We start from the raw sequence: 26,429 nt of genomic DNA, 5'->3' as shown, positions 1-26,429 counted from the left end.
GATCTAGAGACACATTTCTTCTTTCTGTGACAGACAACCTGCTTTTCACAGCCTTGCCTCCCTTTGAAATTCAGAGTAAGAAATGCCATGTGTCAGAGGACTTAAGTGGGCGCTATGAAAAGTGCATTTCCAGACAAATGGGTTTCTTGCCAGTTCACATCATTGTCTGCATTCATCTGTGCAAGCAACAATAAAAAGGTTGTATTCTTATTACTATTTTGAATCATGCTGTTGCCACACTAAACAGTACTCCATGGCAGTAGCAGTAGTCCTTGCTAAAGAGAAGCCAGCCATGGCACCGGGAGGCTGATGCTTATGCTGCTCTTGGGAGCATTCTCCACAAAGGGAATTCAGAAAGACTACAAGCCACAAGCATCTCTTGCCCAGATATTTCATCAAGCAAACCACTTGTGCATCTTCTCTTTAGGGGCTCCTGTCCTCACCATACCAAACACCAGGAAACCCTTGTGCTCTCCTTGTTGCCTTGGTGGGTCATCTGTGCCCTCACTGGGGGTCTCACCACACAGCTCCAGCGTTGTAGGACATCATGGCAGCATTAAAAAACCTCCCAGAGAAACAGCAGAGAGGCAGATTCCCCAAAAAACCCTCTGGGAAACAAGCAGTCATCTAGATAAGAAGAACAAAACCTTAAAAAGCTGTCACTTAGGCAAGGCTGTGATCTAATCCCATGAGTCACAGCAGCAGCGCCTGGAAAGCAGTGCAGGCTCTGCCTTGGCAGTTAGAATACTTCAGGTTGGATGAGACCTTTAAGATCACCAAGTCCAACTGTTAACCCAGCACTGCCAAGCCCACCAGTAAACCATGTTGCTAAGCTCCCCATTTTTTAAACACCCCCAGGGATGGTGACTCCACCACGTCCCTGGACAGCCTGTTCCAGTGCTTGGCCATCCTTTTGGTGAAGAAATTTTTCCTAATACCCAACCTAAACCTCCTCTGGTACAACCTGAGGCCGCTTCTTGTCCTGTTGCTTGTAACTTGGGAGAAGAGACTGAGCCCCACCTCACTGCAACCTCCTGTCAGGTGGTTGTAGAGAGCAAGGAGGTCTCCCCTGAGCCTCCCTTTCTCCAGGCTAAACAGCCCCAGTTCCCTCAGCTGCTCCTCACAAGACTTGTGCTGCAGCCCCTTTCCCAGCTTCATTGCCCTTCTTTAGGCACACCCAGTTCTTCCCTTCTGCCACTTGTCCCATGGACTTGCCAATATCCTAGCAGAGCCCTGGAGATTCCGCCCCATCCCACCCACCCTCCTCCCCAGCAATGAGTACTGGCAGCGAGCAAGTTAGGTTTTACAGGGGTGATTCGCTACCTGCATCCCTCCCACACACCCACTGACACCCAGCAAATCACCCATCCTTCCCCCAGTGCTGTGACGTGAGGCTACAGGAGAGATGCTCCACCAGCAGCTGCCCACGTGCACTGTCCCTCTTTGGGTAACGCACACCTTCCAGCTGATAGATGCCTATTATTAATAATTAATTCCAGCATGTAGAAGAGTTATTCAATGAGCACCAGGATTTGAGTTGGCACCATTAGAAAGAAGTAACACTGCAGAACTGTGAAGGCACAGGAAAGTTTGAAGGGAGAAAAACATGAGGTCACAGGAGATGCCCATGGGGTGTCAGCATTTCTGGGAGTTAAGCGAGGTGGAACATAATCCTACAAGAAAAGGTTAAAATTAACATCCTGATTAAGTTACAGCTCACAGAAATCAGTTCATAAAAACAAGGCAAAAAGGAGGATTTGAGTATGAATGGAGCCCTGGGGGAAGGCTTGGGTGTAAAGGTTACAAGTGTCTAATCTTCAGCCTCTTCCATGAAGGAAACTATAACAACATCCAGCTGACGTCAGTACTAGATCCCCAGCCAGTTGGCTGGGTGAGCATCCTCTGAGCTGGGAAATACAGAGAGGGAAAAATGCTCTTGAGCATATGGAAGCAGAGGAACATGCAAGCATGACATTACTCCACTTCTGAAAAGCAAAGCCTACAGAAGCCTTTTACATTTACTTACAAGTGACAATTTTTGAGTCCAGTTATACAGCAAATCTGTCCTGAATTGTGCCAGAGACACTTCAGGATCTCAGATTCCCCTCAAACAGGGACTGTCCTGGCTTTGCTCTGTGTCCATATGGAGCAAAGCATCTCACCTTGCACTGAGGTGACGGCTGAGAACGGGGCTCCGAGGGGCTGCTCCAAGCCATCACCATCCCATGCATTACCCTGCCTCATACGTGGGGATGAGCTCAACACGGGATGATACATCAGCACTATTAAAGTCTCAGCTCTTTGGAATAATTGGTCTCATTAACTTTGGGATACTTGTAGAAAACAAATATGACTTCAGCAAAATTAAATCACCTCCTTCTGTGGGACGTCAATTATGGAAAAGTGTCATCTCAGTCTGCAGCAGACCACCCAGCACAAGTCTCGATGAGGGATAGCTACAAGTTTTAATCAGGGATCGTTACAGGATGTGTAAAATGCAGGATTGCTTTCCAAACAATTTACTCAGGCTATTCTAGCAAGGAGTAACTCTTCAGTGGCATTCATGATCAGAACACAAAATAGGGATGCTGCACAGGAGGGAGGGGAACTGGAGGAAAGAAAGGAATAAAGAGAAGTGCTTTAGAACTGAGCACAGTTATCTGTAATGGAAGTAATTAGCACAGGGTTATGATTATCACAGGGATCAGATCATACAGTGGGATCCTTCCAAAAAAGCACTCGAGGACTCACAGTGAAATTTAATAGCAAATTGCAGTGTGGAAAAAAAACACACAGGCCAAGGAAGAACTACCAGAGGTTCTAGATATTAAATAAGCCCTGTAGAAACAGTCTAAAGAGCTCTGCATAGTAAATCCTGGAGCAAACACATGCACTAAGAATGCAAAATAAGATTAAGGAAGAAAAAACCTGCTTTAGCCTACTTTCCATGGAGCACAACGGCAGACACTTGCACTTGACTTTTTTTTTTTTTTTTTGCATCGTCTCAAAGCTTCTGCCGAGTTTCCCCTTGTCTAGACATCTGTACTCTGCATGCAAAATGCGAGCACTGCTTATGGCAGAGGGGAGATCTGACTTGCATTTCCCATCCCAGTTTGCAGGCAGTTTGCAGAGACATAAGTGATGACGCACTCTGCAAGCCAGGGAGGAGACTCGGGGTTGCTTCACTTTCTGCTGCATAGACACACTCTGAAATCGCTCCAGTGGTTGTAAAAACATTTGCGAGCCACCAGGCAAAGCACTGCTTTGCAGTAAGAGGTCCTGAGCCCCACAGTCCCACGTCCTCAGCTCCGCTGTGACACACAGGGAAAGCGAGCCAGCACCATACCTGGATAACCATGCAAAACATCCCCAGGGATACACCTTCCCCTTGCAAGTTGAGCTACAAAAGCGGATGGTGCTAACAAATCTGGGAGATTAACGGGTCTCCAGTGACCCCCAACATTGGCTTGCCCCAAACTGCACATCCTTTGAGCTCCAAGTTTCCCTCGCCAGGACTAACAGAAGTTGGACAGAGAACAGATCATCTCCTCCTCTCGGGATGGTGCGAGTGCATGTTCAACTCCCTTTTCCCCATCTATCCTGCTCTTGGCAGTCAGTATTAATTGACTCCATCCAGCAGCCTCCGTGAAGGCTGTTCCCTCTTCTGCTCACTGTTTTTTAAGAGCAATGTGAGCTGCCATTTAGTCGATGGGAAAATAACTTAGTTTAGCTTCTTCCCCTGTCATTAGTGGGCATCACATTAAGAACATGGCAAATCACTGAGAGGAAGAAACACTTGTGCTAATCAGATTTAAACAGCTGACAGCACAGTGCATCAAATCGAGTTACAGGCAACAGATAACGGATGACACTCACTGCCTGATGGAAAACCCCAGCATCCCTCTGGATACACCATTTCCTCAGCATCCAAATGCAAAGTCCTCTCCACAGCACCACAGATTCCTGCACACATCCATGAGAGTTTGGGTTAAATAAAATTTAATATCAAATTATCAGTACATGCAGAACGTGTATATCGTAGGCAATCACAGGTCAGCCTCGAGCGACAGGACGGGTCCGTAATGCACGATGCTGCTGAGGCAAGCGCTTGTGCCCTGAAAGCACAGCAAAGGCAAAGGAGGGAGCAAGAGAGCAGGGAGTGAAAACATTTTACAGGGGCCAGAGGTGACACCCAGGCTCCCCTGGGCAAAGGGAAGCTGCTCCGGCACGTGGGTGACTGAAGGAGAGAACAGAGAAGGGACCTGTCTGCAGCATGACGTCCAGCCCTCGACCTCCAGCCCATCCTGCACCACTGGCTCTGCGGACAGCACACACCAGCTCAGCACGGTGCTGTCAAGACTGGCAGCACAGCTCCAGTCCCACATGGATTCAGATTTCCCCATAATTTCAGCACTTTAGCTTAATCTCTGCTCCTCATGGCTACCACTGTCCTTGTAACTAGCTGGTGGGAGAAAGCAGAGCATCACCTCTGATCTTAGCATCCCCCATCCCTGAGGCTCCCCAGCATCCTAGGAGTGCTCACCTGCCCCTGGAAAGCAAACAGGGTGGTTGCAAAGGGCCACGTCGGGCTAAGACAGACATCAGTGGCCTCAGTATCTTGTAGTAACGCTGCAGGTGTTATTGATTGCCAGAGAGCAGAGATAAAACAAGGCACTAGTTATCCAGCCATGTAACAACACTAACAAGGTAGGAAAAAGGCAGATGGAAAAGCAAAGCAGCCTTAAGCAAGCAAGAGATGGCTGAGCCTTCATGCAAATTCAGGACGTCTGCAATGTCCAGCATCATCAACCGGATGAACTGAGATCCATGAAAGAAGAAAAAGGCTCCTACATCAGGCCCCCATTACTTCATACGCTCCCTTAGCATCCACCCCTATCTGCTCCCTTCCCAAAGCAGCCTGTGAATCCCATTTACTAGCCCAAACCATTCAGTCACCTCCCTCTTACCTCTCTGGCTCCCTGGGACAGTCCTGTCTGGTGCTCTCCTGATAACTGGTATCTCTTCACGCAGCAGGGAAAGCCATAATGAGCTCCCGGCCCTGGGAAGCAAAACAAAGTAAAATTGGAGCTAGAAACACACAGGCTTTAATTGCAAGGGTAATTTCCAAACTTAAGGACTTTCAGGGGTTTGCTATCATGCATCACTCAGCCTTGAAATTAAGATGCAACACATGCAAGAGCTCAGACAGAAATGTGGGCTTGGGGCAATGATGGGGTAAAGCCTTACGCCTCATGGGATGTCAGACTAAATAATCAGTGATCCTTTCTAGTTTCAAAGGCAGTGAACTCCCCTAGCCATCATAGCAACCAAGTTTAACAGAGCACAGAACCTAATGGAATTAAACCAGAGCCAGGGTTTCCAAACAGAAAGGTTTTAATCTGGTACAATTTAACACGAACAGTCCTTCCATGCATATCTGCAGACTGCACATGTAACCCCCCAGTGTTGATGTTTTGCCAGTCTCGGAAGACTGGAGCACAGCAGAGGAAGCATGAAGCCCCAAGCATCCCACCTCAGCTCACAGACTGCATGTAGCAAAAGCTGGAAGGTGTGGCCAGATGCATCAAGCATCCTGAATAATGGGATACATGAAATATGTGACTTGCTTTCCAATAGAAAGGTTAGCAGGAATAAAAAAAGGCATGAAAGTACCAGCAGTCCAGCTGCCTGGGAGGACAGCATACCTGTATTTTGGCTGATGAAGCCCTAACCCAGCATTATTCAGAACAGCCACCAGCTAGATTTGAATTTGCAGTAGGAAATCCAGTTGGGCTTTTGCTCCTTGTCCCCCAAGCAAAGAAATGTTGACATTTCAAACACCACTACATCACAACCTCCTCAGCCCCATCCTTGGGGTGGCACAGACCCACCGCGAGGCTGCATCAGCTCACGGGGCTCAGCATCACCTTATCCTCTGGTTCCCCATGCGCTTTCCAGACTCAGGGCAACCTCCTGAGGTGTGACAGACTTTGCATCGCTCCTGTAACACAGGGCTGTAACTGCACAAGAGTTCCTGATTTATAAGACTAACAGGAAATTAAAGCAATATATCATCTGCCATCTAACGGTATTAGGTATCGTTAATCCCATGAGCACAAAGCAAGGAGACGCAGCTGCAGCTGTGTGTACCCAGCCCACAATCCACCGGTTCCTCACAACCCGTCACTGCATTTACTATGGGCATTAAATGGATTGGGAAAGAGTGTGAAAATCCACATTCTGTGAAAGTCTCACCCAGCCTGCTTTTTCCATCTTTCAGCCAGCCAGGAGGAGCTATTCACTGCCATTGCAATTATCTGCATTAAGTTATCTCCTTAAGAAAACCCACCTGCACCAGGGCTGTGGTACCCCAGGTGCTGTACAGAGATGCACCAATGTTTCCCTGGGGGATTATCCTCACCCACATGCCAGATGGAAAGGAGCACAAGGTTCAACAATAAGGCCCAGCTAGACCCTTGACACATGATATGGATCAAAAAAAAAAAAGGAGTACTTCAGACACCTGATGTCCACCGAAGTCCCAAAGTCCTTTTGATGGCAAAACCTCAAACCGGTGACTTCAGCCCCCACTGCCTTGCTCCTGCTCTCCCCACCAAAGGGGATTAAGCAACAGGGCTGTCTACTGTGACCCTTCACGGGGCTGAACTCAACCACATTTTTCGAACAGGAGGGCTCAGGCTGGTCTGCCCTGGGACTCAGCTTGCTCAGAGGCGTGTTGTGCTGTGCAAACAGCCTGCAATGCCGTGCAGGGATGTGACCCAGGGCTCAGCACCCAGAGCTGCTGGCCACGGTGGCCGTGCTCCAGCCCAGTCCCACCCAGATCCCCAGCACATGCTCACCAGCCACCCCACACACGTCTCCACGCAGCAAACATCAGGTTTTTGTGCCAAGCGCTCAGTCTAGGTGTTTTCCTGCAGCTTTTTAAACAATTTGTCCAGTCAATTCTTTAACATATCTTCTCGGCCACCTGGGGACACAAAATTTGCCAGTTCAGCTCAGAAACATAATTTCCTTTGTTTCCTTTACTCAGGGGATGCAAGTACATTTTATACATTAACCTGAGCCTTTCACCAGCACAATTAATTCAGCAGGCTAGGCTATTCATAGGGCCATTGTTACTGAAAGATATGCAATATGAGCTAATAAAATAAACAACAACATATGGGATTGCAGGATGGATTGGCAGAATGTAATTAAGTGAACTGGAAACCGGCCAGGATAGTAAAAGGAATTATTTGGATATTTCATTTTATTTTTTTTTATGGCCAGAAGTGGTCTGGGCTTTGCATTCCTTAGCCCTGGGTACGAGCTGGGGGACAGGCCCTGCTGCAGGAGAGCAGCAAGCCCAGCTGACTCAGCCAGCCTTTTTGCAGAAGCAAAGGGACCCACTGACCATGACTCCATGGGCTCAGTTCTGCTTGGTTAACTGTCCACATGAAGAAACTTCCCAAAGGAAGAAGTCCATGGATTAAAACCCCAAGAATCTCACCTGGATTCCCATCCTGGCCCTGTTTATCACCTCTGACACCCTCCTTCACAGGGCAGAGCATGACCTTTAAACCTCCTTCCCCTTGGAAGAACACAGGCAAAGGACTCAAACATTTTGTATGCGCAGCAGCCAGCACAGCTGGATGTAGATGTCATCTGGGGTCTCTAGGAGAGCAGAGGATGGGATCTGTAACTGCTGAGCCACATGGCTGGCACTCCCATTTTTGTCAATTCTTGCAAAATCAGGCTCTGAGCCCCATAAGACATCTCCACAGCTTCAGCACATCCCCACCACCAGCCCCTACCTCAGGAGCTACACCTGGACCAGCTCCTCCTGAGCTGCCCCTCAAAAGCCTCCTTGAGCCTTGGCTAAAGCATCGCAGGAGCTCCTCCAGCACCTCCCCAGGCTCAGCCCCAGACCCACTTGAAAGCCCCTCTGGTGATCAGAACTCCAGTCCCTTCTTCACGCCCCAAAACATCTATAAGCCAGTGTCAAAGCTGCTGCCTGCTCTGCCCAGGAGGAGAGACCAACACCCTCCCAAACCAGCTCCTGTGACCCATCCAGCTTTTATTAAGGGGCAATTGGTGCCCAGTTGGGTTCCTGCAGCTCTACCTTCCCAGTGCAGCCCCACAGCTGCATCTGCTCCCACCTGGAGTTAATTAGCCTTTAGAAGCCCTTCTCCTCCCAAAATCCCACCCAAAGATTTTCCCTGCCCCAGAGCAAGGCTGGACCATGCTGCAGCCCATCTCCCCCAGCCCTTTCCCCTTCCTCCATCACCCTGCGCAGCCATCGCATCCCAGAGCTCCATCCTGACCCAAAATGCCCCCCGCTACTCCCAGCCCTCCTCCAAGCATCCGCAATAGTTATATCAAGTTGTCTTGAGTGGAGGGAGGGGGAAGCAAAGCACCCAATCTGCAACTCAAGAGGCTAAAATACTCAGAAATTGCTGTTTCTATGGGAAATAAACAGCCGCGAAGAGCAGTGAGGTCACCGTGAAAGGCAGAGCCGGGGAAAGTGAAGCTCTTCTTGACTTCTTCTGCCTCTAGAGAGCATTGTTGCATTTTCTTCCCAGCAAGAGCCAAGAACAGAGGCATCTCCCCACGCTGGGAGCAGAGGCACTTGAAATGCTGCAGTGGCACATGGCAATCTCACGTTGAACGTCTCATCCATGTCTCCTGCAAGCTCTGAGGACTAACAAATCCTCGCAGAGGAGGTCATTGGAGTTTCAGATCCAGCTCGCTTTCCATCAAATGTTCTCCGCTGGCTCACAGCAGAACACTTCTGGGGAAAGGGCAATTGCTCCTTCTTGAGGACAGCAAAACAGCTCCGCACCATGCCAGGGTGTGGGCAGGGAACCAAGAGGAAGCTGCTGAAACAGCTGGCAAAGGGACGAGGAAGAGGAAGAAGGAAAGCCCTCTGTGCGCATCCGATGCTCACCAAGGCCCTGTCCAGATACAGCCCTTGCTCAGGCTCCAAGAAAAAGAAACAGCCCCTGGTGAAACCCACAGTGAGCCCAGCCTGCTAGCGGTGCTGCTCTGCCTCTGCTTGTGTCCCAGGACCAGCTACCCGTGCCCTGCCCATACCTGCCCATGCCCTGCCTGTGCCCTGTCCGTGCCTGCACGTGCCCTGCCCGTGCCTGCCTGCAGGATCAGGCCCACTGCACCCCTCCCCACGGGACACAACAGCCACCTCTCCTTTCCACTCCACTACTCCCCAGCCACCCATTCCTCATCCCTCCGCTGCCCACTCCTTGATAAGCCCAACTCATTATCCAAAATCAATTTAAAATATATTTTTAAAGGAGCATCATTGCTGTTACAGAGGCAAAGGTTATTACTAGTCCAATCTGCTGTGGCTGAAATAATTACTTTCTCCCACACAGTGTGAGTCAGGCTGCAGCTACCCAAAGCCTGGACTGCGGAGGTGCGAGGCAGCTCTGATGGCAGCTGAAAGGGTGACCTGTTTCGGCTGATGGTCTGATAAGAGGGCAGCAGAAATTTGTGAGAACGCACTGTAATAAGCTGAATTCAGTGAACCACTCACCACTCCGGCAGAGCTGTTCAAAGCAAGAATTTCTTCCATCATTTTCTTCTTCAAACCACGACCAGATCTGCAGCCTCCCCTGCCTGCAGGGCAGGAGAAGGTGAGTGATGGAGCCAGACCAGTGCTGCGGGTAGGATGGAACTGCAGTGACAAGGGCAAGGGGTGGCATGTGAAAGGCAAAGGAAAAAACACCATTTTGCATTAGCTCAGCTACTGCAAAAGCATTTAGAAAACTCCCACCTGCTCATCCAGCAGGTCTCAGGGGAGGACAAGAGCAGGACTTCAGCTTCTCCAGGTCACGGCCACCTGGCCAGATTAGAGGGAAGCTGGGCTGAGCAGTTGTTTGCATTCAGCAGCTGGCTATCTGTGCAGCCAAGAGCTGAATGCAAAGTGTTTGATTCTGCACTTATTTGCCGAGAAAAGAAAAACCATAGCAGGTCTGCAGAACAGTAAATGCCTGTGCTAAGCTTCCAAGCTGCTCCTCCAACTGCCCCCCTGCACGCTGTTTTCCCACTGTCTCACACCGAGCAAGCCAGGCTCTAGCTCAGCCCTTGCACACTTTGGTGCTGAGGTGTGGGGCTGGCTCTCACCCACTCCCTCCACCTGCCAGCCTGCAGGAGAAGGGAGCTGGGATCCTTTGGGGACAGCGAGCTGGCCCAACCAGCAGCTCCCATAGACTTCACTGCTCCAGGCGAGTAGCTGAGCCCAACCTCTCACTGTTTCTATAGCATTGGGAATGACTTCTTCCCCTGAAAAGGTTAAACATCCTCCAAAGCCCCCATGCAGCTCCAGGAGTGGAAATTACTTGGGGCACGCCTGAGCAACGCCTCCGCTGCAGTTAAATTTCAGAGAGCATCTTCCCAGCCCCTGGGGAGGAGGCACCTGCGGTGAGCAGGCTGGCGCTGCAGGACTGCCCAGGCAACCGGAGCCTTGCCGGTAATGAAAATCAACTCTCCAAAACCTTTGGATACTTGGAAAATATCCAGCTCAAATTGAGAGCTGCTGTCTCTCATGCACGGCCATCCAGCATGAGGCAGAGCTCACAGGTTTCACGCAGCAGCTCTTAAGTGTCTCCGATCTTTTCCCCTGCAATCTGCTGAGCCGACTTCTTCCCCAGCTGAGATCTTAATCGCTGTGTAAACCCTGGCCTCGAGCAGGGAAGCCCAGGCCACGGTCCTCCTGCCACCATGCAAGTGCTTCCCATCTGGGATGATTAAAGGTTTGCTTTAGGGGCTCTGGGCACTGAAGAAAGGGGTGGCTCTGGGTTTTGGCTACCAGCTTTCCTTTCTTCTGAGGTTTTATTTGGTTTCACTCCTCCCCAGAGGCCTGCTGCCTTCCTTCACCCTGCTGTTGAAGCAGATGATCTGTTACCCTGGTCCCAAAGATGACAGTCCTGCCAGCACTCCTGTCAACAGCCTCCCCCTCCACGGATGCAGCACTCATTTACAAGCACTCTGCTCATTGCACCACTTCCCCATCACACTCCAATTATAATGTGGCAAAGGAGCAAACACCTTTTTTCTTCCTTTTTCTAGATGCACTGGGGTTTTTTTTCTCTAAGAACACCACATTTTTGGCTCGATACTGTAAACTGACAGCAACTTCAAAGGCACAGTGCTGAGTGCTGGGGCTGCAGAGGTTTGGGGCACAGTTTCTCAAATTCCAAATGTTTTGTCTTTTAATCCATAAAGTGGATTAATGACCTCAGCATCCTCCCAAAAAGCGAGGATGTGTGTCCCCGAGGTGTGCTGCCATGAGATGGTTGGGGTGCCAGGGCCGGGGAGAGCACATCCACTCTGTCCAGCAGCCAGCCAGACCTGCAGGGGGAAAACAAGCTCGCGGCTGGGCAGGAGATAGGATGCGAAGTACCTCTTAGAGACAGCAGGATGAATCTCAAGGTCCAGTGTGTGCTTTTTCCAGGCAAGCAGCTGCCACTGAGCACAGAAGAGGTGGCAGGGTGCCCAGGGTGCTCACCTTTCCTTCTCCTGGGGGCTCTGGAGCCAAGAGCTGTCAATCCATCCAGAAAATGAGCATCTGGGAGCCTGCATGTCCCTCTGATGGGCTGACAGCACCCTGTGCCCAGGACACCAATAGGACTTGCCATAGAAGTGACAAAACCCTCTCGAGCTTTCCTATCCCCCTCGCCCCGGGCACTGCACGCACTCCTGCTGCCCCAGCTCCCGGCAGACCCCAGTAGGTACTGTGGAGCTCGTGCCAGCTCCACCATGAACAAAACCACCACTGAAGCACCAAACTCATTCCCCAGTTCTGCAGCCTCTCCCCAGCAGAGCTGGAAACACAAGCAAGCCCCTCGCAGAACGGCAGCAGGGCATTCCTGTGCTTCTCCATACTGGAGCAGGAGCAGGGAGGCGGGATGCAGCAGTGGTCCTGCACAAGCCCTGCCCTGCAGCTGTCCCAGCTGATGGCTCACTCACTCCCACGGGCATTAAGTATTCCTTGCTTCTCCCTCAAAATGAAAGCCATTCCCTTGGTAGCTGGAAAGGCTCTGGAAAAAGCAATGAACTTGTCAGAAGGAGATGGGCTCTGAGTCAGAAGACTTTGCAGGAGGCAGGCGGAGGGGGTGGGAGATGCCAGCAGTAGCAGCGATCCCGCAAGCCAAGGTCAAATCTCCTCTGCGATGGCAGAGGGCTGACAATAGCAGAGCAAACCCCAGACCCACATCCAGGGGGTTTCTCCCTGCAGGAAAGTCACCATTTCCCAAAATCCATGCTTGCAGTGGACAACCATGCAAAGACATTTCACCCTACAAAAAACGCTTCAAAAAATCATCTGTCTGGGGAAAGACCATCACCACACCCTTGTGGCCGCAGGCAGCCCCCGGGGCCAGTGGTTATTGCTTCCAGTGAGTCCGCCTGGGCAGTGCTGGAAATCACCACCACATGTCAAAACACGAGCAAGGAAGAGGGTAATTCAGAGGTTGTTTTTGTGACTTTTGTTCTGTTATTTTTTACGGTGGCTGTTCTCCAAGTATTAAACAATTGGCTGACTGAGGGATACTGCTGCGAGGTCAGGAGTTATATTGATGTTTCGGCTTTCCCAGCAAGGCTGGGACTCACCAAGGAAGTAGAAAGGATTAGACACCTCTTTCAGAGGAGTCCGCAAAGGCGCAGAGATGGTCCCGTTGCACAGCCAGGCCAAATACACCCCAACAAAGCCATGTCATCCACGCAGAAATTAATGTGCTGCCCAGATGCTGCAGCAGGGCTTTTCTGATGCTTTATGAATGATCGCAATGGCTAGAGAAAGCCAGAAAATCAGCTTGGACTGCAAATTCAGGTGGGCAGGCACTAGAAAAAGGTTATTTTTAGGCAGAGAATAGAAAACACTTTCCTCTGTTAAACTGCCCTCTGGTCAGTATTCAAAGCCCTGTGGCCCCTGCAAGCAGAAAAGAAGTCAAAGAGCAAAGTCTTTGTCCTGTGACTCCTTTTGATGCTGGACTCAGCAGGAGAGCCTTTCCTCAGCACTGCACGGGTTTTGGCGAGCTCTCAGTTTTCACACTCGCTCAAGCAAAAGTGTATTTTCTAGCAAAGGAAAGTATGTCAGGCCATTGATTTCTTGGGCAACTGCACTGCAGAATAGAGCGAGCTAAACTCAGGGAGGCATTAGGTTGTTGGCTGCAAACCAAACACCTAGTAAAAAACACTGTAAAACAATTTTTGGTTGTTTTCCTGGTACATTTGGAGAATAACCTGCCAGCTCTCAGGCCTCCCCTTCTGTCCTTGGCTACCCCATGACAAATAGGAGAGGGATGTGTCACTCGGGCTCCCTCGGCATCACTTCATGGGGGGTTGTTTCCATTCAAAATTAGGCAAATTGGTGAGAAAAGGCAAAACTATATGACCCGTTAGGAAGTGGCATTTGCAGCCAGTGGGAAGTGAGAAATCATCCCCAGAGGTATGTCCCAGGGAGCCCAGCCTGTCCAATATCCAGTGCCACTGCCGGGAAGATGTCAGCATCCCATCTGCATGGAGCCAGAGGGAGCCTGAGCCACATGCAGAGTGGGCTGATGCACCGGGACATGTCCTCCTCACCACGTACTGTCACCACTGGCCTGGGGTCAAACCGTGATCATTCACGCACTGACAAGCGAAAGCCCATGGCTCCCGATGCCGAGGAGCTCAGCACAGGAGCCTGGCAGCTGAAAGGGCTGCAGAAGGCAGCAGACGGCTGCTGATACCTTTGTCCGGAAGGATTTCCAAGCCGGCTCTCAGCAGCAGCGCTATGAATATCCAAAGAGGATAACGTCAGCTCTGGCTCTGGGAAGCAGCAGAGGATCAATAGAGAGGCATCACATTTAATCACCTGCCTTAATAGCTTTGCATCTGACAGAGGCATGCAATGAAAAGAGCAGCCCCAAACACCAGTAGCTGCTACGAGCCACCAAGCAAAGAGCCAGCTCCCCTGCTTAGGGAAGAGCAGAGTCCTGCTAACATGCTAATGACAAGAGCCCACCCTTCTGGAGGGACTGAGGAGGGCTGAACACCTCGTCTTTCATTTTATGCAGCATTTAATTGGTAAGTGTTTACTGTGTAGCTTTGTAGGGCTTTGCCGTGCCTCTGATGGAGGATGAAGCTTGGCTGAGTTCCTAGCAGAAGCACCAGGCACTGCAAACATCTGAAGCCCCCCGCCAGATCTTCCCCCCATTGTGTTCCTCGCACCTCACAATGTCCTGGGATTTCAGATGCTTTGATTATGAGCTTGGGGAGTTTTTCCTTCTGGCCTCAAATCCCTCTCGGCAGGTTTGGCCAGATGGAGACACATGATCACAAGAGCAATGGCTGGCACCGCTTCTCCATCCCTTCCACTTGAGTTTGCAAATGCTGAATAACAGGAAGCAATTGCCTGGCGAGATTTGGCCACCATGGGCTCCGTCTGCAAACAGTGGCACTTAAAATACACCCATCCATGGAAAGAAGGCAGCAGCAGGCCCACCTGCAACCCCACACACTCGGCTCTGATGCTCTGTGTACTCAACAAAACTGCAGCAAGCAGTTTAGTTCAGTCAAGAGATGCCGAGGCTGAAGTTACACTGGTTTTCCAGGGCGAATAGAACTGAATTACCCTGGAAATGTTTGGTTACAGGAAAGGTTGTCCTTGGAAATCTCTAGAAAGTGGCCTAGATAGAGAGGGCAACCCAGACACACATGCACCTTTGCATCTAGCAGGCACTGGAGGCACCACAAAACTCAGCCACCCTCCCAAATTTCAGTGAGATGATGACTGGATGGACCACGCGCCTTTCCCCTGGCACCACTGCCCACCTCGAGTTCCCGACCCTCCCAGGCTCCTCTCCCGAAATCCCAGTGCATCCCAGCACCATGGGCTTGCTCACACGCAAAGTGAAAACCACTCTGGCTGGAAGGGCAAAAGGAATGTTCTCCAGCACCAACAGGCAGCACTGGCATAGATGTTTTAAGACAGTCGTAATTTCTTTAGAGAACATTTCCAGGCATGCTTGGATAAATTATTCACAAAGAATAAGAGATGAACCCATCTGAAAAAAAAAGGAGAAAAGGCCATTGGGATCAGGCCAGCAGCTTTTTCCTGTAATGCTATTGCCAGCTTGCAACATTCGTGTTTACTCTGTGAAAGAATATAGCAATTATTTATATTGGTTTAATGGAAATGGTCTTCATAACATGAAATAAAACACGAGCAGATTGTGAAGCAGAGAATAATGCCATACTCCTGGGTAGGGAGGGTCGTAGGGAGTGGGGAATCCACCTCACCACTGCAATAATACAGAAAAACCATGTCAGAACAAACGCAGCTAATTTTTACTCCATTTCCATGATAGCACTAAGAACATTAAAATCTTGTTGCCGTTTTTAGAGAAGAAAACATATTTCAGTAATGTTTGTTGGAAATATCATTAGGATAACAGTCACCCCCGCAATGTTTTATTGCAGGCATTTACTTCCACACTGCCATTCACAGTGATTACTCCCCAAATTACTTCTAAACATCCAAACTACAAAGGGAAGGAGTTAGTCTAGAGCTGGGATTGATTGCTGTGGCTTCTCTTGCAAGACTAATAAGAATATATCTATCTCTTTTGCAGCATTTTGCTTAAAGAGGTTCTGGAGCACTTGGTGAAGCGGGGTAAATGTTTCTCCAAGACAGCGGAGCTAACTGCAAAGACACTACCAGTCACCCCTCTGGTGCAGCCGAGCAAATCAGAAAGCAAATCAGAAGGACAACCCACTAATCCCCTGTTAACAAGCCATTTATCTGGCACGACTGTACTCAGAAGGGGAGGAAAACCCCTGAAAATTAAAATGAACACAAGGCAGTTGAAGAGTGCATCTCACAGCAGTGTTAGCTAACAAACACCTGGGATTTCTGCTTCTTTAATCAACATTTAGTGCAGGTTAATAACGTGTATTAAGAGCAGGCAGGCAAAAGGAGTTTGGGAAACGACAGGAAAATAAAGTAGATAAATGCGCTAATTGCAGCTTATCTGACAGCTCCGCGTTCTCCTCTACAGCTGAGACTCCAGATCTAATATTTATACATTAGGCAGGATTGATTCCCTGGGATAAAGCAAGACTCTGTGTAGGGCGACAGCAGCTGATGGATGGGCATCGTATCTCACCACAGCCCGGCAGACTGCTTTGTCCAGGTACTGCAAATTGAAAAAGAAAGTGTCTTGCAGCAGACATCGGCTGTTTACAGCAGGGAGGACTTGAGCTACTTGATTTCACAACACAGCTGAGCAGGATGGCTCTACACTCTGAAGTAGCAACAGTTTTTTCATATATTTGTGTTTAGGAGAGGGGAGGTGGGCTCCACCCTTCTGAGAAGCTGCTGCCCAAACAATCTGTATATAAGTAAGAGGCCCCAGACTGGAAATCTGTATCTCAACCACATCTCATGATGAAAAAAAAGAGCTAAAAATGGAGTAGGCAGATGCTGATGGAAACAGCCCCGCAGAGGTCAGGAGGCAGCAGCTCTGCCTTGCCTAGAGTGGCAAAGCCCACCCAGCTCAGCCCAGCAAACGACCATTACCCCAGGGTCTGGCAGGGGACACCCCGAGGCTTTAACCATGCAGTTCCACATCTCCATTCATCTGGAGCTCCCCTTGTCAAGGGTCCAGAGATTACCATCTCTGCAGCTCATTTTTCATAAACAGCTCTATCACCTCCGACACTGTAAGCCAGGAGAGGTCTGACCAAAGCCCATCTCCCTGCATTTAAGCAGCCAACGTGCATTTTGGCTCTCCTGCCCAGTTTCTCACCGAGCAGCGTGTCCAAAGGGGCTTGCTAAAATGTTTGCTTCCATTCAGTGCTTCTGCGAAGAAACAGGCAAATCTGGGGTGGCCTCAACGGGTTGTGCAACTTGAAGGGAAGGCCTTGGGGGAGCTTTATCCAAGGCAAATCCCAGGAAGACAGCATCTTCCTCGACCACAGAAACCAGCTCCCTGTTGTTATATGTAACCACAGCATCTGTAGACTCTTTCACAGAGTAATCCATCACAAGGAGACTTGGTGGCAGAGCCCTGGCAAGGACTGAGCAAGTCAAAGTTCCCGAGCTCACGCATTTCCACAGAGGGCAGGATTTATTAAGGAGAAAAGCATAAATTGAAATAACCAACAGCAGCCAAAGCCCTGACCCAGAAAATTCAAAGAGAAGCTTTCTTTTCCTTTTTGTCCTTTTTTTCTTTTTTTTTTTTTTTTTTGGCAAGAAACATGTGCAGAAATAATTGTTCCCAAAGCTCATCACTGACAAGTTCATCATGGGTGCTTCCAGTCCATCACTGATAGAAAGGAGATGAAAATGCAGGAGTGAAATCATTCTGCTCCTTTGGGCTTTGGGCTGTGCTTGACAGTGGATTTCTTCCCCTTGAGAGCCACTACAGAGGATACATGCTGGTTAATTCTCCACGCTCCACTCCTGGCAGAGTGCAGTTGTTACAAACACACTCTCCTGACTGGCCGCCAATAAACGTGAGCTACCTAAACTCAGGAGAAATCTAGAAATAAGCCAGCCTCTCCTCTCTGAGTGATTTCCCCTGCAACTTGTGCCAGTATTTCAGAAAGAAATTCTCTTGGCCAGCTCCTGAGCCAGCCTTGGAGAGAGCAGCACCCTTTCTACCTTCCTGGTTTCCTTCCTCTGCTTGAAGCGCAGTGGCACCCACTCCCCTGGGAAAGGTAGCCAGATGCCCAGAGGAAGTGGAGTACAGCGGATACACCGGGCACTGCCAAAGCACTTAGCAGATCAGCTCTTAGCTTTTTGATATCTCCACTCTCTGCGTTAGCCAAGAGAACTGCTGTGCTCCCAACCGATGCTATGCTCTTCTCCTTCTAAAGCCGCAGGGAGACCATGCCAGGAGGCTGCAGAGCCCGGTGGGGCAGTGGGGCCTGTCCCCTGGTAGAGCTGGCTGAGGCCACACATGAGCCTGTGCAGCGATGGGGCTGACTGGGGGCCAGGCACACAGCTGGGAGCCAGCACAGCCCGCTCGGTCAGTCCTTGCTAAACTGCAGCACAGAACATTCCAGCTCTGCTAACCCCACCTTGCTGCTTCCACCAACCAAGCAAAGGAGGCCAGGCTCTGCCGGGCTGAGATTCAGCTCTTCTCCAGCGAAACCAGCCCTCATTTTCAGGAGCATTAATTTCACAGTGTGTGCAAAACAATGTGAAATGTAATTACAGTGCTGTGTGGACCCGTGCCTGCAGTGCCACAGAGGCAGGGATGCTCCTGACTGACAGAGCTGCCCAAATGGACCACTGGAGCCCCCTCTGCCCTCCCGAGGGTCAATCACACCCCTGCAGACTGAGGATTTTTGCTGGTTTTCCAGCCAATAAATCCCCTCCTTAGTGAACCTGTTCTCACAGTCACATTGGTGCAAGCTAGGGATGGGATGTGGGGATGCGGGGGCTGGTGATTAGCAGGCTGTTACACATGTGTTGCTGGACTGATGGGAAGCCTGTATGGCACTCATTGATCAAGGCTTTCCAAGAATGTCCCAGCTCTCCTTAAAACCCCTGCAGGTACCTGAGATGTGTTGGGACCCCCCAGGCTGTGCCCTGTGCCATGGTTTGTCCTAGGCATAGAGTTTGCTAGGTAACTTCTGAAGGTGGTTGCAGCCTGCTCTGGTGCAAAGTTGCACCCTGGCCTCTCTGCCATATCTAGCCCAAGCTCGTGGTTTGCAGAAAAGAAAAACTCAGGCCTTGCTCAGCTTTGCAGGGGATCTCCCTTTCCCAGCCACAACACTTCCCAAAGCCCTGCACCCAGCCCTACTCCCCATCCCTGCCTGGTCCCCAAAAACCAGTTTCCTCCGCTCAGTTGCCTGGGCTCTCCAGCCACATTCCTGGTGAGAAGAGAAGCCCAGTCTCCCAGGCCATGATTTTCAACCCAGAATGATTTTCATTATAGCTGTCCCAAAGGCGCAGAGGGGGACAGGCCACACAGGCGCTGAGCAGCCTGGAGGTTGTTGGAGTCAGAAGAAAATGAGACAGAGCATTGCTTGCAAAGTTAATTTGAACCAACCGGCGCCTGACAGAGCAGGCAGGAGAGCCTGTCCCACAGCGACAGCCAGCATTTTCCAGGGATACCACAGAGCTGGGATGCTAGCAGGGAAGGGAGAGCAAAGAGCTTAGACAAAATGTTTGGGCACAATTATTTCAAGAGTGCTCCAGGCATGTGAAGATGGGCTCTGGCACACGCGCCAGGGACATGGCCTCGTCCGCGTGTGCAGCTCAAGGCCAGGCAGAGGCACGGGGAGGGCTGGAGGACACCAGGAGAGCCCCACGGGGGGGCTGCAGAAAGCTGAGCCTTGACCCCTCCTGTGGGCAGTGCTAGTGCCAGCGAAACATGACATCCTACAGGGGACATTGCAGTTGTTCAATGTGCATCCTCTTTCCAGCCTCCACTGCTCTCATTTTGTGCCTAATCAATGGAGTTTTATTACTTTGCACAATACAATAGCTGCCATGAAGGCAGAGTTACTCAGGATGGAACTTGTACTTAGGAAAAAAAATGTATTTCAGGACTAGTGAGACACGTCTCACCGTAAGTCGCTGGACAGGGAGCATCGCAAGCTGCAAAGAAACCAGGTTAAGTACCAGGTGGCTGGATCCACAGCCAGGCAGGGCTGGGGCAGGTTGGGCTCCCACAGCCAGGGCAGATGTGCGACCAGTGCCCAAAGTATCCTTCCAGCTGGGTTAAACAGCCAGAAAAGGAGCCCCAAAGCCACTGGGGCTGGGAAATAGCAGCAGATCCCCAGGCCAGGATATCAAAGTGAGTTTCCTCAGGGCAAGGGAGAGAGATCGAGAGTTTGGATCTGCTGGGGCAGGGAAACAGCAGAGCCAAAGATTCTGGGCACCCAGGCAAGGTGAGTAATGCTTGGGGTTATATCTGGCTGCTAGCAGGATCCACATGGTAAAATGCATCTTTCCAGCATCTCTCCTGCCTTTTTCAGCTCTGCTCCCCTGGCTCCCCTGTTTGGGTAAGGACCCATTCTCATCCCAAGCAGGTAAAACACCTAGCATGATGCTCTGTGCACATGGCAGAGGGCTTCACTGCAGGGCAAGGGAAAGCAGAGCCTCCCACCAGCCGCTGCAGCTTGCAACACCACCAGGACATAGCCCAAATTACCTGGTTCATCCCAGCCTCTCACCCCAGGCAGACACAGCATGCAAGGGAAATCCCAGGGGCTGCTGCAATTGGCTCTAAACCACTGGCTCTGCCAGCTGGTTTGAATTTTCCTTGTGTTTGGAAAAAAAAAATATTAAATAGCCTTGTAATACTTATTCAGCATCACTCTGAAGGCTTTTTTAGCTAAACTAAAACGTATCACCGATGCCTCGCCGGTTTGCATTAATAGCCCAAAGGGGAGTTAAAGCTGGCTCCACTCGTGTGTCAAATGCCCCAGAGAGCTCAGCAAAGGCAGCCAGGCACTCTGCATGGGCCAGCAGCTCTGACAGCCCTTTCCCAGTTTATTCCCAGCTTGCTGACATAGCAGCCAACTGCTGAGCCTGTGCCGCCTGCCCGGCACCACTCCTGGCCTGGTTTAGCTGCCCACACTGACGGTGGAGCTGGCCTCTGAGCTCCAGCTTGTAATGGTCTGCATGTCCCCAGCAGGCTTGGTGCAAAGGCAGCAGCTCTTCTTGTTTTAAGGCCAATCTTACCGAAGCTCTGTGCAGTGATGAGGCTCTGGGTGCCAGAGCTGCTCCCAGGTCCTGTGTGGCCCTGCCTTCCCTCAGGAGCTTGAGCTGGGTACACAGCAAAGGGAAGAGGATCCCAAAACGAGCCTGGAAGCACAGCATCAAGGGGGGCTGCAGCGGGTGGATCAACCCCATCTGCACCACGAGGAAGTGGCAAAAATCCTGCAGCAGCATGGTCCGTCCTCCTGCCAGCGTTTCCCTTCACACCCCATCCTCCTGGTGCTGCCAGAAACTGGGCAGAGCTTCCCGGTGCTAATTTACTTCCAAAGAAGGTGTAAGGAATTTGTACAAAGCACAGTATGGTTACAGCTCACTTTGGCATCTCTCTTGACCCAGCATGGTGGAAGGACCCGTAGCCCTGGCCCATGCACCCAGAGACATGCAAGTCCTCCTAAACTGCAGCAGGTCAACAGTATTCACCAAACAGCCTGTTCAGCATCTTTATGCCAGCTGGCCTCAGTCTCTCCCCTTTTCCTCTCAGGCTTTGTCAGGTTTAATTAAAATTCCTATACATGGCTAGTTCTTTCACTCAGGCTATTATGTCCAGCATGCTCTACTGCCTGCCTCGTCGAGCTCATTTCATTATGGAATTCACTCACCAAGGAATCCATCTCTTGGTGAATGGAGCCATATTTAGGAGGCAATACCTGGCCTATGTTTGTATCTGAATCCGTCTATTCATACGTCCCCAAGACAAGACAGATGTCCCAATGGCCCGTTCTCAGAGCTTCCAAGGATAAATCAGGTTTCAGATTAGAAATGCACCTGCTATGCATTTACTTCCATCAAAGCAATGGATTGCTTCGCCACAGGAAACTACAGTCAGGAAAGAGAGGAGATGGAGGTGAACCTGCCCTGCCTCTGAATTTATTGCCATTGGAGTTGCAGGTCACGCTGCCCAGCACACCGCTGGGACCCAGCTGTGCCCACTCTGAGTACACCAACTGCGTGGATCTGTTTTAACCACCCCGAAGCCAACAAGCACCTGCAGAGCTTCTCTCTTCCTCCCTCCCTGGGAGATCAGTTCTCACACAGAGGAAACATTGACGCTGCCTTCTCTGGCCTCACACATCAAACCTCTGGGGAGTTCCCCCTGGTGCCTCTCTGATCCAGAATGTTCAAAAGGGTGTTCTGCTGGGCGTGAAGGAAAAACCCTCCAGAAGAGAGGAAGAGCATAGATTCATAGAACCACAGAATCATTTAGGTTGGAAAAGACCTTTAAGATCATCAAGTCCAACTGTTAATCTAGGACTGTCAAGATCACCACAAAACCACATCCTAAGCACTGTATCTACACATTTTTGGAACATGATGATTCTGCCACCTCCCTGGGCAGCCTTCTCCAGGATGGAGAAGAGCCACAAACAGCTTTCAGAGGAAACAACGCCTGGAAGAAAAAGCAACACAGAGGCTGAGCCAGCTCCCATGGCCATGGGCAGCTACTCCTCCTGGGCCTGCAAGGCAGAGCAGCACTCCCACACCAGTCAGCCATGGGGTGACAGGCAGGAGGTCCCCCAGCCTTGCAGGCCAACAGCCACCAGCTCTTGGAGATGTTCAGCTGGCTCATGTAGCTTTCTTGGCACACCCAAAGGATGCTTTTCCCATTTCATGCTTCTCTTGTTTCCATTCTTCCAAAGAGCCACAGCTGAGCCACAGCAGTTGAGTCCAGGTTTATGCAACAGGAGCGTGTTGCCTCCTGCAGACTCCCAGAAGCAACATGGAGAAGCTGGGCTGACATCCCCAGCCAGCACGGGTGCTTCCAGAGCCTCCAGCTTCCCTTCAAAAATGGCAAAATTCCCTCGTCATCCAAGAGGCCATCCAGGTAGAAACATGCAAGGAGGCACTGGAAACCTGGCTCAGCACCAGCCATCTCAGTGTCATCCAGCCCAATGCCACTGATTTCCAGAGGCTGGGACTTTCCCAAGCACCCGGCGCTTCCCAAAGGGTGGCCCCAGCACAGCATGCAGAAGCTGGTGAGCAGGAGCCATCAGCGGCATGCAACAATGCTGTCCTGTGAATGCTGACTGAGCCACGCATCTTTATCCAGCTCTCCAAGCAAAAGATGTCTCTTTTCTAGAGCCTTACAGCAAAACATTAAAGTCTCTAGCCCTACAGAAATGGTAAAATGATGAGCAAGATGAGAAAAAAAGCAGATTGGACAGGTGAAAAGAGCACGGGGAAAGCAACTGAGAAAGTGGCACCATTTTTGTTCAGTCCCCAAGCATCAGTCCTTTCATCAGACACCTCCAGCTCGCCCTAGCTGAGACAGGAGCCATTCTGCAGCCAGGGCAAAATGGAGCTGTCTCAAACAGCACAGATGTGTTGCTGAAGCAATAGGGACAAAAAAGGTGACATTTCTAGCACTTCATCCCTTGCACTCAGTCATTTGGGATGGGCTGTCTTGCAGGACCACACAGGCAGCACTGTCTAAGAGCAGGGGTGACCCTCTCCCAGCCCACGAGCCCCAGTAGTATTAAAATTAACCTCCTACTTTGGAAATAGTTAAACATGGCATTGAAACATGTTTATACTGAAATTACTTTTCTCAGTTTAAAAAGATGTGTCCATTTAAGAGAAAGAGGGAGAAAAAAGGACAACAACACCCTCCAAGTGGAACCAGACACTTCTTCTGGGGAGCTGGGAGCTGCTGTGTATTACAGTGAAATGAACTGTTCTCCATTTTGCCTGAAAAGCCCCAAACACAGCAAATATTTTAGATTTCAACTCAACCCAAAATGAATTTTCCCCCGAATATTTTTAGTTCAGTTACGGCTCAAGGAAACTTGCTCTTCGCTCCTCTCTGCTGTTCCCAACTCAAAGAGTTCAAAAAAATCTCTCAAATGCAGATTTTTATCACCAAAGGGGTCTGTGTTGGGTTGGCAAAAGTAGGGGAGAAATGGACCCAGCACTGAAGCGGCAAAGGTACAGTGGTAAGAAAAGCAACACCAAAGCAAAGCAGCCCAGGGCTAATCCTGGAGCCACAGTGCAAACCCAGGAGCCTGTCCCAGCCATGGGCTTCGCAAGGGCTTGGCCGAAGTCCCCAAGACACCAGCCCTCTCCTGCTGCAGGCAGCGGAGCAGCACCAGCAGGAGCCTCAGGCCAAGCACCTTGGACACAAAGCGCTTTTTGGGCTCTTGTTCAGGCTTGAGCCCAGACTTCAGACATGTTCCAGATACAGAGCAGTGAAGTAACACAACAGTCCTCCTCCTCTTCCTCCTTCAGCTTGCAATGCCCATTGTCCCTAAAGGACAGATATTCCAGCAGGCTCCTTTGGTCCTTTGTCCCCATCCCATAAGCTGAAACACCCCCAGCCCCCAGCAGCCCCTTCCCCTGCCCCCTCCAGCTGTGCTGCCCCTCCACACACCCTCCGCTTGCAGTAGGAGCTGCATACTCCTTTTGGCCATTCACTGCCGGTTCCCATCCCATACATTCCCTCCCATTTAGAGATACTGTCAGTTGAAAGTCAGAGCTCAGATGTTTGTTATTTCTAATGTAATTCCAAGCCAAAATACAAGGCAGCACTATTTAGTCTTTCCCTCCGCTCTCATCGCTGAAGTATGGCAGCTGAGTCAGCACTCTGCATTACCCATGGCGCGTTCCCCACAGACGGCAAACTCTTAACTCTTCCAGCAGCTCCTAGATATTTTTACTGTCTATTGCTTTTTTGCCTCTGTTTATTTTTTGAGCTGAAATAAGCAGAGTGATGGGAAAAAGAAATCTCCTGCGGAGCATTGCATCAGAGACCAGATTCCCATAAGGATTAATTTCAGTGGAAAAAGCAAGACCTTCATTTTTCAGCAGGGTGAACTCAGCAAGGGCTGAGCCATAGATCCCCAGCACAGCAGAGCTGGTTTTCCATGTTGAGCACCTGTTGGACCATCCTTTGTTCTGGCCTCCCTGCCAGCACCTTCCTGATGACACTGACACCCTCCTAGGTCCAGTTTCTTCTCCTGGCGGTGTGAGCCTGTACTGTCCATGGCGTTGGCTGGAAGATGAGTGGGGATGGATGGACACCACTCAGCTCCCCATTGCTGGGCAGCATCTGCCATCCTTCCTGCAGACATCACCCCTGCCTGAGCTGTATCCCAGCCCTCGTTCATGCCTGGTGTGGCTCCTGGCTTTGGAAGACAAGGGGAAGCTCTCCACATCCAGCCCTGTCCTTCCATATGAACAGGCTCTGGCCACCACAAATTGCCCTACAAGCAGCAGAGCAAGGGACCAGAGGGAGCCATCCTGGAGCAAGCTGTGTTGCTTTGCCTTCATACAAAGCACGAGAGAGCAACCTCCAGAGCACTTTCCTGGAAGATAACGTAATGCTTAACAAGGAACCTTGCTTTTTTATTATTATTATCTGTGTTATATGTCAGAAGAGCCAGGTCACTTTTGACTCACACTAAGTGAGCTGCCTGAGCAGCAGAACTGGCTCTTGTGACTGATGAATGTGTCTTACTTAGCGCTCACATCTGTGAACGAGGTGCTAATGCTAAGTAACATCCTGCAGCAATTTGTGCATTAGGAAGCTGGAGAACATTAGCAGAAACTTCCCTACTCTTGTCTCAGGAAAGGGAAGAGCTTTGGCAGGCTGGGACAGACGTGAGAGCCCATTAGCCTACTTCTCCTTTACTTAAAAGACTATAAAGGGGAGCTTGGGGGCTCTTAAGCAGAGGTATTTGTGTCAAGATACAATCAGAAGATCTTGTTGATTCAGATAATCACTAAAGATGCTTCAAGCGCAGACCCCAGATAGCCAAGAAAGCCCTACCCTGACTGGTTTGGGCTTACTTCAGCTGTCCTGGTGCTGGTCAGACAGGTCACCGCAGGGGTGTGAGTGGCTCTGGGCAGGCAAAGCTGACCCAAGGAGCACACCTGCCCACGCCATGGTACCCTTCCCCAGCTGGAGACAGGCAGACCCACAGCCCCCCTCCAGGCTGGCACTGCAGGAACATTTTGGGGATTTGGGAATGTATGGGAATTTCCCATCCAACATTTTTACTGACTTCTGGGGTGGCATCACACAGCCCAAAGTCAAGTTCTCCGAAAGTGGGATTGCGTCACTGACTTGTGTCTCCAAGCAACTGTGCTGTGTTATGTGCTGCAAAGCAAACTGCCCATGGCCCAGCAGCTATTTTTAACCCCAAGCAGGCCATGGCCATAGGACAAATTCCAAGGAAAAACAAATACCTGACGCTGCTTTTGCTGTGCCATAGCCAATACCCACTGATGACAGAGAAAATGTGGAGAAATCCCAGCTGGGAGGATCTGCAGAATGAAGAAAGAGCACAGCTCACCAGCAGTAAGGTTGTGTTACTGTTTCCATCCTTAAATCTCAGAGAAATCAATAAAACCTTCCTGAACTGAACCTTTCCCCAGGAGATAACAGAAAGGATCACAGCAAAAGGTGTAGACGTGCCTTTTCTGCAGCCACTTTAAAACCGTCCTTCATCTGGAATGCTCACCTGGGAAGGGCAGCTCTTGCAAGAGCTGCAATGAGGCACATGGCATGGGGGCTCAGAGAGCTGCTGCGAACATCGGTGCACGGGGACGCACATCAGCACCGGCACGGAGGAGCTGGGGATGAGCTGCTTTAGAAATAAGCTCTTCACATGTCAGTGTAAAACTCCTGTTGACACATACCTGCCTTGCTCCTGCCAGATGAGAACAAGGAGCTGCTTTTATCCTTCTGTGTGAG

General features: G+C 50.4%; 1 protein-coding gene across 1 annotated transcript in view; it reads right to left on the bottom strand.

Moving 5' to 3' along the window:
- OPRL1 (opioid related nociceptin receptor 1) overlaps positions 1-26,429 on the bottom strand; it is a 95,570-nt gene that overhangs the window by 60,532 nt on the left and 8,609 nt on the right. The window contains exons 2-3 of the mRNA XM_055814180.1: positions 4,968-5,059; positions 3,877-3,963 (exon numbers count right to left, since the gene is read on the bottom strand). The gene's annotated coding sequence lies outside the window, so the exon portion shown is untranslated. The remainder of the gene's footprint in view (positions 1-3,876; positions 3,964-4,967; positions 5,060-26,429) is intronic.

The sequence above is a fragment of the Falco peregrinus genome, chromosome 9, assembly GCF_023634155.1.
Source record: "Falco peregrinus isolate bFalPer1 chromosome 9, bFalPer1.pri, whole genome shotgun sequence".
In the NCBI taxonomy this organism is placed as follows: domain Eukaryota; kingdom Metazoa; phylum Chordata; class Aves; order Falconiformes; family Falconidae; genus Falco; species Falco peregrinus.
Note: the sequence above shows the minus strand (reverse complement) of the source record. Positions and strands in the feature narration are given on the sequence as shown.